The 15,692-nt window shown below is 50.9% G+C and overlaps 1 non-coding gene across 1 annotated transcript; it reads left to right on the forward strand.

Annotated features, from left to right (window-relative positions):
* The first annotated feature begins 1,197 nt into the window (after window positions 1-1,197).
* Window positions 1,198-1,334, forward strand: LOC133904192 (small nucleolar RNA Z247). Its single transcript, XR_009907425.1, has one exon. It is a non-coding gene; the product is annotated as a small nucleolar RNA Z247 (small nucleolar RNA).
* Window positions 1,335-15,692: the final 14,358 nt, after the last annotated feature.

Raw genomic sequence — 15,692 nt, forward strand, 5'->3', positions numbered from 1 at the left:
CGCCTCGTTATCGGTTACGGATATAAAACCCGTTTTACTAATGAAAATAAATAAAGAAATTAAGAGAAAAATTAGCGGATAGTCTCCTCCTCATTTTTCAGGTCCCATATGAAATCAAACTACGACATCGCTTCCAATATATTCATTCGACCGCACTTCCATATCGTATCCACATGTCCATACATTGAGTTTGTATTTGATGTTACCATGTTACATGTTTATATTTTCGATGAAACACACGGATACTTAGCTAGCAATTAAATACTATAAAAGAGCCGTGCTCCTGCTCATGGTTTTTCTTTTAAAAAAGTAAAAATTCAATCATCTAGTGATGAACAATGCAAGCTGGCCATAGCAGCTAGTCAAGTGTCAAATTAACCATCGCTCTTCTCCCCACACATCACCGTCATGCATGTTCGATCAACTATATATCGATCGCAGCAAACCTGACCGGCGGCCAATCTAATCCTAGCTACCTGCTAATCAATCTAGTGAGAAGAGTACTAGTCTAACCAAATATAAGTCTTATATAGATAGAATTCAGAGATATGATTGTATTCGGTTTGAACTCTTTGTAATCTATCTATAAATTAACATGAAGGCCTCGTCGAAAGGTTTATGGCAAAATACTTCTCGTCTAACATGGTACCAGAGCCATAAGACACGATGTCAATCTAATCCACCACCTCTGCCGCTGTAAACTCATCTAGCCCTAGTGCTTCATCAAATCCCAGCCTTAGCCTTCCTCTCATGTCGTCCAGTCATCCGATCAATATCAAGCTTGGCTGTGACAACCATCTGCTATGGAAAACGTAGATTATGCAATACCTTCGAAGCTACTAGCTCGTTGGGTATGTGGATGGCACCAAGGAGTGCCCATCACGGATGATCACGGTGACAACAGAAGAAGGCGCAACTCAGGTTGTCAACCCAGAGTTTTTGAATTGGCATCAACAAGGTCAGTTAGTCCTGAGCGCCACTGTCTCCTCGGTCTCTGAAGAATATTTGTCGTACCTGATGTCTGCAACAACAGCACGTCAAGCATGGCTTGTCTTGGAGAGGGTGTTCTCCTCTCAATCACGAGCGCGTGTGATGCAAATTCACATGCAGCTCACCAACTTGAAAAAAGATCTCTCGACATATGAATCCTTCAGACAGATGAAGACATTGGTCGATACTCGCTCTGCCATAGGTATGCCGCTTCGGGAAGATGAAATTATCTCTTATGTGTTTACTGGTCTTGGTTCAGAATATGAACATTTGGTCACGTCCCTCACCACAAGATCAGGAACTTAGTCTCGATGATGTCTATGCTCATCTTCTAAGCTTTGAGCAAAGGATTGAGCATCATAACACTGATGTGCAATTTAACAATTCCGGTTCCTCGATGAATTTTTTGGCTCGAAATCAAGATCGGGACAACTACATCAACCGAGATGGAAGAGGAAGAGGACATGGCCGTGGCCGCTGTGGTAACCAAAACCGTGGTCATGTTAACAATACTTTTGGGCGGGTGGTGGTAACAATGTTCAACCGGATTGTCAGATCTGCGAGAGAAACAATCACACGGCTGAAAGATGCTATCATCGCTTTGATCATGCTTATCAGGTCAACGAAAGACATGCACAGGTTGCTGCTACAATGCCCTCATATCATGTTGATCCAAATTGGTATGCGATACTAGAGCAACATATCACATAACCAGTGATCTTGATCGTCTCACTGTTCGGGAAAGATACCATGGAGGAGATCATGTTCAAGTCAACAATGTAGCAGGTTTGGAAATCTCCCATATTGTTCATTGTGCTATTAATACTACTGCCAATCCTTTAACCTTGAATGATGTTTTGCATGTTCCTAAAATTTCCAAACACCTTATATTTGTGCATAAGCTTACTAAGGATAACAATGTGTTCATCGAATTTCATCTTGATTTCTTTGTTGTTAAGGACAAAACATCGAAGAAAATCCTACTCCACGGCAGATGTGAGTCTGGCCTTATCCAATCAAGACTGCCACCATAAGTTTGATCAAATCAGCTATGCTCAGTCCGAAGGTCAATAAAGAACTATGGCATGCTCGTCTTGGTCACCCTCGTCCCAGATAGTTCACTCAATTTTGCATCTTAATAGGTTGCATTTTGATAGTTTCTCTCATTCATCCATATGTAATGTTTGTTAGCAAGCAAAGAGTCATCAGTTGCCTTATTCATCATCAATTCATACGTCTTCGGCTCCTTTAGAGCTTATCTTTTCTGATGTTTGGGGTCCTACTATACAATATGTTGGAGGTCATAAGTATTATGTTAGTTTTATCGATGATTATAGTAAATTCACATGAATATACTTGCTTCATGCCAAGTCTGATGTTGAGAACGTGTTTTTGCAATTTCAAAAACATGTAGAATGTATCCTTGATAAGAGAATTAAATGTGTTTGTACAAAAATATATTTACCATGTATATGTGCACATTTCCCCCGCATACTTACGTATAAAAAAAGAAGAAGAAAAGAAAAAAAGAAAAAGAGAGGCGGGCCCCTTTTCTTTAGGCCGGCCCGAGCCGGCCCATCCTTTTTCCCCTCCTCCTCTCTCGGCCAGCCCAGCCCACTCCCCAACCTCTTTATCCCTTCCACCGTGGGCCTCTTGTTCACCGCCTCTGCCTCTCTCTCCCCGTGCCACCTTGCTCCTCGCGCTCGCCAGCTCGCGTTCCCCAGCTCGCGCTCCCTTCTCCCCTCTTCCTCTCTTCTCCCCGGGCCCGAACCGGCTGAGCGCTCCGCCCCAGCTGCGCTCGGGCCAAACTAAGCCACGCCGCACCGCCACCTCTCCCGGCTCACTCATCCTCGTGCTTATCTCCCCATCCTTATCTCTTTCCCAAATCTTAACCCCCCAATCGGATTTCTCGGTCGGTTGGGGAGCTCCCGGTCGCCGCTATAAAGGTTGGAGAGGAGGGGGGCAGACGGAAAAGGAGAAGACAGGGAGAAGAAAGAAAGAGAGAGGAGAGAGAGTTTTCCACCACATCTCGCCACCGCTTTTGCCGTCGCCGGAGCGCCATGGCCATCCTCGCCCGTGCCGGTGGGTCTTGGAAGTAATCTCTTCCCCCCTCCATGGGTGCTACAGGTTTAGCCGGCCGGGCCTTGTTCCCGTGTCCATGCAGAGCATATCACTGGTCGGGCCGTGTGCCTGTGTCCGTACAAAGCAGGTGGCTGGCCGGCTTGATTGCCGCGTCCGTGCGTGTGTTGGCCGGTGCCTTCATGCCCGACAATGAGCAGATGGAAGTGGTGATCTGTGCTAGAATTTTGTGCCGAGGTGTTCGTGATTGAACACGACTGTTCTTGTTGATGGTGACCCGGCTGGCCTCACGCTGTGTCCGTGGTGATGCTATTCGTTGTCTCTGATCCGGTCGGCCTCCGCGCCGCGACCATGGAAATTGGTCGTGCTTTGATTTTGGTGGCCGGTGGCCCTTTTTCTTTGCGACGAAATCCTGCCGGCGCTTCAGCACCGTGTTTGTGCAAGGCAGGTGGCCGGCCGGCTTGATTGTCGCGTCTGTGCGTGTGTTGGCCAGTGCCTTCGTGCCTTCGCGCGATGAACAGGTGGTCCGACGTGCGTGTCTCTCGCCGCCATGAGGAGAAGATGGGCTCCGGCGTGTGTGTCTCTCGCCGCCATGAGGAGATGATGGGTTCATCGTGCGTGTCTCTCGCCGCCGTGAGGAGATGATGGGCTCCATCGTGCGTGTCTCTCGCCACAGTGAGGAGATGATCGGCTCCGGCGTGCGTGTCCCTCGCCGCCGTGAGGAGATGATGGGCTTCGGCGTGCATGTATCTCGCCGTCGTGAGGAGATTACGGGCTCCGGCGTGCATGTCTTTTGGCCTTCGTTGCCATGGTGGCGCTCAGCGCCGGTTGTTTTGCTGTGAGTTTGGGCTAGCTGTGTTCTCGTTTTTTGAACCAGCTGTTAGTTTGTGGTTGAAACCGGCCGGCCTTGCCATTGCTGTGGTGGTGCTTCTCCGTTTGGCCAGCGCACTTGTGTAGCTGGTAGCCCTTTTGTTGGGTTAACATGCTCATGCCTAGGCCACCCTTCTGTCAGTTGGCTTGTATGCTTCTCTATGCGTTGGCCCTGTTATCAGCAACATGTTCTTTTGGTATGGCAAGGAGAGGGCAGTAGCATTTGCCTCTCTATGGCGTGGTGGCTTAAGGCTATGTCGGGTCCTCTCTGTCGGTTGCATGTTTCTTTGCTGCTGCCCATTGTTTTACCAATCTTAGGACTGTTTGTTGGATGGCCTTGTTCTATGATATATTGTGTGGCGTGATGCTCTCTACTCTATACAGCACTGGTGCTTTTGTGGTCCTGCTGTTGTGGCCTTTGTTGTTATAAGTTGTGATCAAATCAGTGGTAATCTGAGGCCTGGTAACTTGCTGCTTCGGTTCTCCTGGCTGTTGGTGGCTTGGCCTGGCCTTGTTATTGTGCCCTTGCTGTTAAAAACTCTATGATGTGCTCATTTCACTTGATAGTCTAATGATGCTGTCACATGGCCAATGATGATTAATGAGTTTATTCTGGTATTGTGTCGCAGCCAATGATGTATAGCGAGGCTCGGCAATGCCTTTGCAGCTTGTTATTACCCTTTGGCTTTGTGGTGCTAGCCTTCGTGGCTCTGTTACTGTGGGATAGTGATAGAGGTCGTAGATAGGAGCCTAGGGGCATGTGCAGTTCACCGGGCTCCCGTTAGGTTGTAGCTGGTGAACTGTCGTGTCGCTAGATTCTCTCTCTCTCCCTCTATTCCCTTGTAGTACCTGAGGCTACGACCGATGATGAGGGGCTACAAATTATGAGGCATGTGTGGCCGTTGATGACTCAGGATACATAAACAGTCCATAAAGCTCATGCTAGACTGTTTGTCCCATCTTTTGCTTTTATTTATTTGCTAACACTTACTTTGATCTATTTTGATGCATGTGACTATAACCATACAGACTCGGAGATGACCTAAGTACGACCAGCCAACAGCTTAATCGGAGGTAGCCCGAGACAGGCGTAATTTATCGGGGGCCTCGTGAGGCCATGAGAACCAGGTCGAGACAGTCGCATGAAGATCTAGTCAGATAGCGTGTGCGCATGTGTGTGTGGAACAAATTGTAATCAATGAAACTGTACTTTATGATTTCGATAATAAATGAATAAAGTTTACGTGTTTCAGTTACATTTGTCTCCCGTTTCTTTGTATACGATAGTATACTGGCACGCCTGCAATTGATATATTCAAAGTTAATACTATACACAATTTGAACGCGAAGGCGAGTTTCCCTTGCACGAAACAGTGTTCAATCTGTTTAGGGAGGAGAATACGAAAGGCTCCGTAAGTTCTTTGGGAAAATAGGTATAGACCATAGAGTCTCTTGTCCTTATACCCATCAATAGAATGGTTTGGCTGGGAGAGAACATCGCCACATCGTTGAAACTGGCCTTTCTCTCCTTTATCATGCTAGCATGCCTCTAAAATTCTGGGATGAAGCCTTCTTGATAGCCACATATTTGATCAATAGACTTCTGACTCGGGTCATTGACAATGCTTGTCCTCTTAAACGGTTGTTTGGGGTTAAACCTGATTATTCTATGATGAAAGCTTTTGGGTATGCTTGTTGACCGCATCTTAGACCGTATAACAATCGTAAGCTTTCCTTTCTATCAAAAGAGCGTGTGTTCTTAGGCTATAGCTCTCATCATAAAGGATACAAATGCCTTGACATGTCCTCTGGTTGCGTTTTATATCTCTTGTGATGTTGTCTTTGATGAGCATGTCTATCCTTTCTCTCGACACTTTGAGATTGTCTCTTCAAATGATTTAGCTTCCATGACTAGTAGTGTTCTTCTTCCTGTTCCAACACCTGCTCTTGCTGTTTCTAAAGTTGGATCACCACCAAATCCCATTGGCAGAACTATTTCTAGTCATAATGATCAACTAACCCATGAAATGCAAACATTTCTCTCTCATAGTGTTCCTGCAGATGGCCCTTCAGTGCAAGCTGCGCCAACACATCCAATGAGGAAACGTTTACGTGATAATATTCGCTATCCTAAGAAAAGAACCGATGGAACTATAGTCTACTCATTGCATCGTGTACAGGAAGAACCTAAGTCACATCTCGGCGCCATTTAGGACATCAACTGGAAGCAAGCTATGGATGAGGAGTTCACAACACTTCAGAAAAATAGAATGTGGCATCTCATTCCTCAAGACTAGGTGTGAATATTATTGATTTGAAGTGGGTTTTTAAGATAAAACGGAAAGCTGATAGTTCAATTGATCGCTATAAAGCAAGGTTAGTTGCTAAAGGTTTCAAACAAAGCTATGGTGTTGATTATGATGATACTTTTAGTCCTGTTGTGAAGACTGTAGCTGTCCGACTCTTGTTATCATTACCGGTGACCTGGGGATGGAGTCTTGAGCAAATTGATATTCAAAATGCTTTTCTTCATGGGATACTTGATGAAGATGTATACATGAGACATCCTCCAGGCTATGAAGATTCGAGATATCCAGGTTATCTCTGCAAGTTGGATAAATCATTGTATGGATTGAAATTACCCACCATGCTTTTGCTAATAGAAATATCAACGCTGCAAACCCTAGCCGATGAGTAGCAAATGAATTCTCATGCCGAATACAGATTAAATGTTAAAACGGCAATGAAATATTACTCTATTTAGAGACATATAACTACAGTTAATTATTTTCATACCACCTATTTTTCTCCTCAAAATAACCCTAATACTACCATACTACTCATATATACTACCTATACTACTGGTGAGAAATGAGTAGTATCCTGGCTAATCTGAATCGTTGGACTCTAAAAATAGATGATTTATATTAATTTTGAACCACCGTAAAATTTCTTAATATTTAACATTTTATCACTTTACAAGAGTAGCAATTACTCGCTAAAGATGACAAATAAGCTCTCCTGAATTTATGACAGTGGCCCCAGTGGTAAATTTGTCACTCTACCCGATAGCAGAGTGGCAAAAAATCAAATGCCCCAGTAATATATACTCCAGCTGATAGATAGATGGGAATTAAGATAATAAGTGAGCGTTGGATCGTGCGCACGATCGATCATGAAGATGATGGTTGTGGTGGTGGTGGGACGACATGTAATGTGATGTGATGCTCGGAAGGAAAGCTGGAAAGGAGCAGGTATGATAGATGGAAGAGCTCCAGCTGATCTGATCGATTAGACGCCGGATCCGAGGAAGAAAAAAGATTGGACGATGATCTGATCGATCGATCGATATGCACTGGCCCAGCTGACCGCTTAACTTGCTTTACCCCAGGAGTGCGTCGCGTATAATTGCACTTTGAATTGCACCCACCGCCCTCCCTTTCGTCGTCATGTAGTACATGCGCACACTGATGAATAATCATTTTCAGAATCTGATGGAACCACAACTGCTAGATACTACTAGCTCGTGATTGCTGCTGCATGTGTACATTCCTTTCCATTCATGCCTCAACGAGTTCGAGTAGTATAATCAATCAATCACCTTTTCTTTTGTTCCCTTTTTCCCTAGATAGCTGTGGTCTGTGGATCGATGGCCACTACCTAGCTTCTTCCAGCAGCAGCACTGGAAGAGTCTGAGGAAGGAGGAGGAGGAAAAAGAATGACGTGAGAGACATGAGCTAGCTGCTGAAGCTGAACCAAGATTGATCGATCAATTGAAAGAAACAGGCAGCGGTGCCCCACGGGACAGGAGGAAGAACGAAGCCCATGTTAGGGTGGAGCTGGTAGAAAGGATTGGAAGAAGATGGAACAGAGTTCAGGGATCGGGAAGAACAGATGTCTCTTTCATTTTCAGAGTTGTGTTTGAGTTCTGTAATTTCTTACCCTTCCTTAAGTCACGCCGCTACTTATAGTGAGTTCAGTTTTGGCCTTATGTTTGAACGGCGCGCCTTCTGATCCTTCTGTTGTTGGACGCCGGCACTGGAGCTCGTCTGGTCGGTCTGCAGCCCCAGCGCCGTAACATCCCCCAAGTAGGTGCGAATGGGAAGTGTTGGCGAAGAGCTTCAACATCCTCCCAGGTGGCAAGATCAGTCGGTGTAGCAGACCATTTGACGAGCACTTGAGTGATGGTGGACGGGCCGCGATTCACCAAACGTCTCTGCAATATGCGCTCCAGACATAGGAAGGACCTGACCTTTGAAGCCCACCGCCGATTTGAGCTGGGAGACATGAAAAACTGGATGGATAGCATTGGTAGGAGGTGGTTCCAGTTTGTAAGGCACTGATTCGATTTTTGTTGTAATGCGATAAGGACCGAAATACTTAAAAACCAATTTGTGATTTTCTCGGACGGCCACTGATGATTGCACATAGGGTTACAATTTTAAATAGACAAAGTCTCCCATTTCAAATTCCCTTTTTGTTCGGTGCTTGTCGGCCTGCACTTTCATACGTTGTTGAGCGCGTAGTAGATGCTGATGTAGGAGTCCATTCACCAACGCTCTCTTGTTCAACCAAGAAGCTAGATCATTCACTGAACAGCTACTGGTATCTTAAATGCCCAGATGACGAGGAGAATTGCCATAATGTACTTCAAATGGTGATTTGTTCATAGCTGAATAGAAGCTAGTGTTATACCAGTATTCTGCTTGGGCAATCCAATTGCTCCACTTGCTTGGACAGGAGTTGACAAAACATCACAGATAAGTCTCCACGCATTGATTCAAGCATTCGGTCTAGCCATCCGTCTGGGGATGGTATGCCGAACTCATCCTAAGTTTAGTTCCTAGGAATTTGAAAAGTTCTTGCGAAAACAGACTTGTGAAAATGCGATCGCGATCCAAAATAATGGACAGAGGCAAGCCATGTAGTTTGTAGACAATATCCAGGAAGATTTGGGCAATCTTGGATGTAGAGAAGGGAAGACTGAGAGGAATGAAATGACCATACCTCGAAAATCTGTCCACCACCATGAGGAGTGCATTATACCGATCAGATTGGGGAAGCCCTTCAATGAAATCAAGTGAACTTATCTACCAGGATTGAGTAGGGAGTGGTAAAGGTTGCAGCAATCTTGGTGCATGTGTCTAGTTAGGTATCAGAGTATTGAGTAGGGGGCGTCCTGGCTAACGGGCCCCGCGAGGGATATGGCGACCGACAGGAGATATTTTTCTAAACCCTGGCACATCATGCGACCAGGTCAAGGCTCGCTCGACCAGCGCAAGGCTTGCACGATCAGCCTCCTTGCCATAGTATGTGGCTTGGTGACCAGCCTTTGCTGGTCACGGGATAGGTTCTCACCTAACCAGTCTAATCTCATTTAATACCCTCTACTCAAATGTTTTCCTTCCCCAGGCATCTCTCCCCGACGAGCGAAGTCGTGGCTGGCGCAGTTAGGTATTAAATGCTACGGGGTGGCCATCAAGCAAGTGGGACGGCCTTGCAGGAGCACGTGTGGCGTGCGGTGATAAAACATGGCAGGCCAGACGGCTGAAGTGAGGCGGATGGGACAGGCTTGCAACGTCGCCAAGGCAAGTGGCGCATGCACGACTCTGTAATGATAGTATAAGGATGGACGATTTAGTCAAGGCATGGGACTTCGGCCCAAACCCACGTGTAAATACCCTCTCCCTCTGATATATAAAGGGAGGAGTACTTGGGTTGTAAAGGAAGAGGGGAGGAACTCATCTGTAACCAATTCACAAACAATCATAACAAAAATACACAGAAAGTATAGCTGTTATCCTTCGTGTTGGATTGTGATCCAAATTTTTGTTGGGCCAAACAAGGGACGCATTCGGTCCATATTTCGGAACAGTCCGTATTAGACTAGAGTCGTATGTGTCCACCCTTATAAATATATCTTGTAAGCTACAAGAAGAGCCAAGACGTTCATTGTAATCCCCTGTATTGTACACATTTCTGATACAGTGAAGATCGCCGATTGACGTCTGTGGTTTTTTTCCGCAAGGATTTTTCACGTAAAAATTGTGTCTCGTGTTCGATCCTATCGTGCTTTATTTCTAACAAGTGCTACTAGAGCCGAATCAAATACACGAGAAACGAGAAAAAAATAAATCGGTTTCTTCCAACATCTGATTCGGTTTCGCCGAATTGATTTCGACATCGTAAAAGATCTTCGTCTTTGGCTGCTGCGCGCCGCCGCGTGACCCGTCGCGTATCGCGCGCTCCCTTCTTCCTGGCGCGTGGGATTCGTTGTCGCCAAGCCCAATTCGTGCGCTTATTCGGTGTTATCAGCCGGATTCGTAGCCGCTGATTTCGCCTAGCCAGATTGGTCTCCGTCCAGTTCCTGTTCGCAGGCGAGGTCACCACTCTATCGCGCGTACAGAGGGAGGGCAGCTGTTTCGAGACGGTGAGATCATCTGTCCCACGTGCGTGTACTATCTCGGAGATCAAAAAAGAAAAAGGGATTTGCCCTTGAGTCTACGTGTGTTGTCCCGGAGAAGAAAAGTAATTTCAAGCTAATTTTTGCTACACGCACACACAAGGTTTTACCAGGATTTCAGTACTGTGTATTACTTCTGGTTGATATTGCTTCGCGTACACAGCTATGGCTTCTATGAAATATGATATTCCGCTGCTAGATCATGATATAAGATTTTCTCTATAGCAAGTAAAGATACGGACTATTCTTGCGCACACTGATCTGGATGATACGCTTGATAATTTTGAAAATAAGGATCAAAAGTCTTGGTCTGATGAAGAAAAGAGAAAGGATCGTAAGGCTTTTGTCGGTGTATTCAGAACCAGGGGTCCCTAAGTCCCGAGGCCAGGCCGGCTATCCACCACATGTCACCACCCTGCGAGGTAAGAAAAAGCTAAGTCCCGAGAGAAGGTGCTCGGGGCCGCCGCCTCTGGTTCCCGAGCACCCTAGTTCCCCGATGATCTGCATGGTCCAAATACTAAGACCAAAGTGCTCGGGAGAGAGTGCTCAGGACTCGGTGCCCCGAAGGTTCGCGCAAGATCATTCAACGACCCGAAGGGTCCCGTCGACAGGGTGTCATCCAGTCAAAGGCCCAATGCCGCATTTAATAGGCACGCGCGGTCTGACATCCTGACATTCTCAGCTGCCCACGCCCCAGTGTCAGACCCTGCCATGCACTAGCAGGGGGCCGTGGGTCCATTAAATGCACGGGTCCCGTCCCGTTTTTATCCAGGTGCCTCGGGATAACGTTGCCAGAATCGAAGCACTCCGCCTGCCACCCTGCCCTGGCAGAAGAACAAGACAGGGTGGGCGCACTGGGCACCTCTGAGGCTGACCGGTGGGCCCCTTTTAGGGCGCCCCGAGGCTTCCGCAGCGGCTGGTGGTCGAATGCGCGCCGCATTTCTCCACCGCCCCTGTCACTTCGCCAAAATGAAATGATTACGCCTTTCTCCGTGGCACCTTGGCATTCGTGTCCCCTCTTTCCCATTCAGGATATGTTGAGGTCGGCGCGCCTATAAAAGGAAAGGATGGAGAACACTAAAAAAAAAGAGAAAGCCTTCGACCACCAGACGACCAACAATCTCCGACAGCTGGCGCGCCAGGTAGGGGGGCATATCCCTGGATTGTTTGTTTCACTTTTTTCTCCACAGGAAAAGATGGTAGGTGGGCACCGTCTCCAGCGTTCCGGCTCCACTTCCAGTAACGGAACGCTGCCCCACGAAGAAAGCCCCGTCGCTGCTGCGTACCCGCGGCAGCCGCCATCCACGCGTGCGGCTTTTCCCGCCCAAGGGGATCAAGGCGCTGGGCCCATCAGCGCCGCCGCCGCTGCTAACGTACTTTCCGACCCCCAGCAGGTGGTCGGGACCCCGGCCGCCAGGTCTGCCTCTGGACCACGTCGGGTGCCGCCTCGGTGCAGGCTCGCTTTTAGTGAGGCCAGCCCAGGGAGCGCGTTGCTTGCAGCACAAGCTCTCCTCAGACACCCGCCCATTCAGGCCACGCCAAACACTCCGGAAGGCCGGTGGATGCAAGATGTCGTCGCTTTGGTCGGCACTGCTCGTCGCCAGGTGCAGGCCGGGAGTCCTTGCACCACTTCTCAGCACGGTGCCGCCAGAGTCGGCTCCTCAGCGGGCAACACCCGCGCGGGCCGAGGGGTCTCCAGGCGGAGTGCCGTCCCCCTGGCCATGTCCGGAGCCCGGGACCTTCGTTTGCACCTTGACGAGCGGAGGGGCCACGAAGATGCCCGAGTCACTCTCGAACGTCAGCGGGAGACCCGGCAGGGGGTTGGGGCAGAGGACCAGGCTTCCTCTCTCCCGGCGCATGACCACCGGGGATCCCCGGCTCGCCGCTTCTCGCCACCAGGAACCCCCGCTCGTGCTGCGGGGTACGGCACCGGTTGCCGTGCCTTCACCACCGAGCTCCGCCGGGTGAGGTGGCCTTCCAAGTTCCGCCCCGAGCTGCCAGAGAAGTACGACGGGTCCATCGACCCCGTCGAGTTCCTCCAGATCTACACGACGGCCGTCCAAGCGGCCGGAGGCAGCGAAAAGGTGATGGTAAACTATTTTCATGTTGCCTTGAGGGGTTCCGCCCGCTCTTGGCTTATGAACTTACCCCCAGGATCTATCAGCTCCTGGGATGACCTGTGCCACCAATTCGTGGCCAACTTTCAGGGCACGTTCGCACGTCCCGGTCTGGAGTGCGACCTCCACGCCGTCCAACAGCAGGAAGGGGAGACGCTACGGCGATTTATACAGCGTTTCAGCCAGGTTCACAACACTATTCCGCGAGTGGCCCCCCATGCTGTTATTGTTGCTTTTCGGCAGGGCGTCCGTGATGAGCGGATGCTCGAGAAGCTAGGTACGCACGAGATCGAGACCCCTGCGGAGCTTTTCGCACTGGCCGATAAGTGCGCCAAGGCTGCGGAGGCCAGGGCATGGCATGCTCCTCGCCCCGTGTCCGACCAGCCAAGTTCTTCCCGCTCTGATAAGCGGGAAAAGAAAAAGAGAAGGAAGCGCGAGGCCGCTCCCGTTGAGCTAGCCCAAGTCCCCGCTCACAGGGAGCCGCAAGAGCCCGATCGCCGGCAAGAGCGTCGGCCGGGTGTTGATCGGCGCCCCGTCAGGGCCCCTGCTCGGGCTCCTCCTCGGGCCTCTGTGCCCGCGAGGGCCCCGGCACTGGCTAGGGCGTCAGCTCCAGCAAGAGCCCCGGCCCCTGGCCGAGCTCCTATTCCAGCGAGGGTCCCCGCTCCCGCGGGGCCCGAGCCAGGTAAATGGTGTCCCATACACCTGACCAGATGGCACGACCTCACGGAGTGTCGTACGGTCAAAGGACTCGTGGAGCAGCGCCAGAGGGAGCGCGACGAGTCCCACGGAGGAGGCGATGCCGAGGTCGTCCCCAACAACACCGAGCTCGGCTTCCAGGAGCCGGAGCATGCGGTTGCCTTCATCGACGGGGGCGCTTACACACCCTGCTCGCGCCGTGGCATCAAGGTCATGCGGCGCGAAGTGTGCTCGGCAACCCCGAGCGAGGAGGCCACAAGACCCCTGAGGTGGTCGGATGCTCCGATCACGTTCAGCATGGCAGATCACCCCGTCAGTACTGCAGCTGTGGGACGGCTACCTCTGGTTGTGTCTCCCACTATCTGCAATGTTAAGGTCGGCAGAGTGCTGATCGACGGTGGTGCCGGCCTCAACCTCCTCTCCAAGGAGGCTTTTGAGAAGCTGCAAGTATCTTCCCGACGCCTAAAGCCGTCACTCCCTTTCTGTGGAGTAACTCCCGGGCACTCCCTACCCCTCGGGCAGGTTGAGTTGCCTGTCACATTTGGGAGCCGGGACAACTTCCGCACGGAGTGCGTCCTCTTCGATGTTGCGGAGCTCCCTCTCCCCTACAACGCCATCCTCGGGCGTCCGGCGCTTGCCAAGTTCATGATGGCCGTGCATTATGCATACCTTACGGTTAAGATGCCCGGCCCCGCAGGCTCTATCTCCGTGGTCGCCGACTCCCGCGGCGCCGTCTCCTGCGCCGAACAATCATACCTGGCTCTGGTCTCAGCACAGGCCGAGGTTGATGGCTCTTCAGGGGGCCCGGGACCCTCTTCATCCAGACCCCGACTCGCCGCCGACACCTCTGTTCCAACGAAGGAGGTCGAGGTGGGCGAAGGTGCTACCCAGGTTGTCCGAATCGGCAGCGACCTGGGCAGCAAATAGGAAAGCGCGCTCGTCGCCTTCCTCCGGGCTAACGTGGACGTGTTTGCCTGGCAACCGTCCGACATGCCCGGGATCCCTAGGGAGGTGATCGAGCATCACTTGGCTGTGCGTCCGGACGCCCGCCCGGTGAAGCAGAAGGTCCGGCGGCAGGCGCCAGAGCGCCAGGAGTTTATCCGCGAGCAGGTCCGCAAGCTCCTCGACGCCGGATTCATCCGAGAAGTCCTCCACCCCGACTGGCTAGCAAATCCGGTCATCGTTCCGAAGGCCAACGGCAAGCTTCGCATGTGCGTGGACTACACCGACCTTAACAAGGCTTGTCCTAAAGATCCCTTCCCCTTACCTCGCATTGATCAAATCGTAGATTCAACTGCGGGATGTGATCTTTTGTGCTTCCTAGATGCAAACTCTGGGTATCACCAGATTCGCATGGCCGTAGGGGACGAGGAAAAAACTGCTTTTACTACCCCGGTGGGGACTTATTGCTACATGTCAATGCCTTTCGGCCTGCGCAACGCTGGATCATCCTTCCAGCGCGCCATTCGTATCACTCTTAACTCGCAGGTTGGCCGCAACGTCGAGGCCTACATCGACGATCTCGTGGTCAAAACCCGAGACCGCGCCACCCTGCTCGAGGACCTTGCCGAGACTTTCAACAGTCTCCGCTCTACCCGCCTCAAGCTCAACCCGGAGAAATGTGTCTTCGGGGTCCCGGCGGGCAAGCTCCTTGGTTTCTTGGTCTCTGGCCGAGGAATCGAGGTCAATCCGGAGAAGATCTGGGCCATCGAGCAGATGCGACCCCCGGTTCGACTCAAGGAGGTCCAGCGCCTCGCCGGCTGCATGGCCGCCCTCGGGCGCTTCATCTCCAAGCTCGGGGAGCGAGGGCTCCCCCTTTTCAAGCTTCTGAAAAAATCCGGTCATTTTGACTGGACGCCGGAGGCCGAGCAGGCCTTCCGCAACTTAAAGAAGTACCTTACTTCGCCACCCGTGTTGGTGGCTCCTTCTCAAGGTGAGCCCCTGCTGCTTTACGTTTCAGCCACTCCTCAGGTTGTGAGCGTAGTATTGGTGGTGGAGCGAGACGAGTGTTCAGGGCCGGGTGCTGGGTCCCAGCTCCCAGAGGCCCCCGACCACTCACCTGTCCTCGTGGCTCCCCCGGAGCGAGGGGTCGAGCCCGAGCACACTGCTCTTCCCGGCCAAGGAATCGAGCTCGAATGCCCGGCCAACCCCGACCATACCGCCGACCCCGGGGGCTGTGGCAGCCCCCCGGGTGGGGCCACCATCCGGGCCCGCCGGGTACAGCGACCGGTGTACTTCGTCAGCGAGGTCCTCCGGGAGGCCAAGACAAGGTATCCCCAAGCTCAGAAGCTGCTCTATGCCGTGCTCATCGCCTCCCGGAAGCTGCGCCACTACTTCCAGGCGCACAAAGTCTCGGTGATTACCACTTATCCCCTGGGACCCATTCTCCGGAACCGGGAAGGCACCGGGCGCGTTGTCAAATGGGCAGTAGAGCTGGCGGAGTTCGACCTACACTTCGTCAGTCGCCAGGCGATTAA

The sequence above is a fragment of the Phragmites australis genome, chromosome 21, assembly GCF_958298935.1.
Source record: "Phragmites australis chromosome 21, lpPhrAust1.1, whole genome shotgun sequence".
NCBI classification, from domain to species: Eukaryota; Viridiplantae; Streptophyta; class Magnoliopsida; order Poales; family Poaceae; genus Phragmites; species Phragmites australis.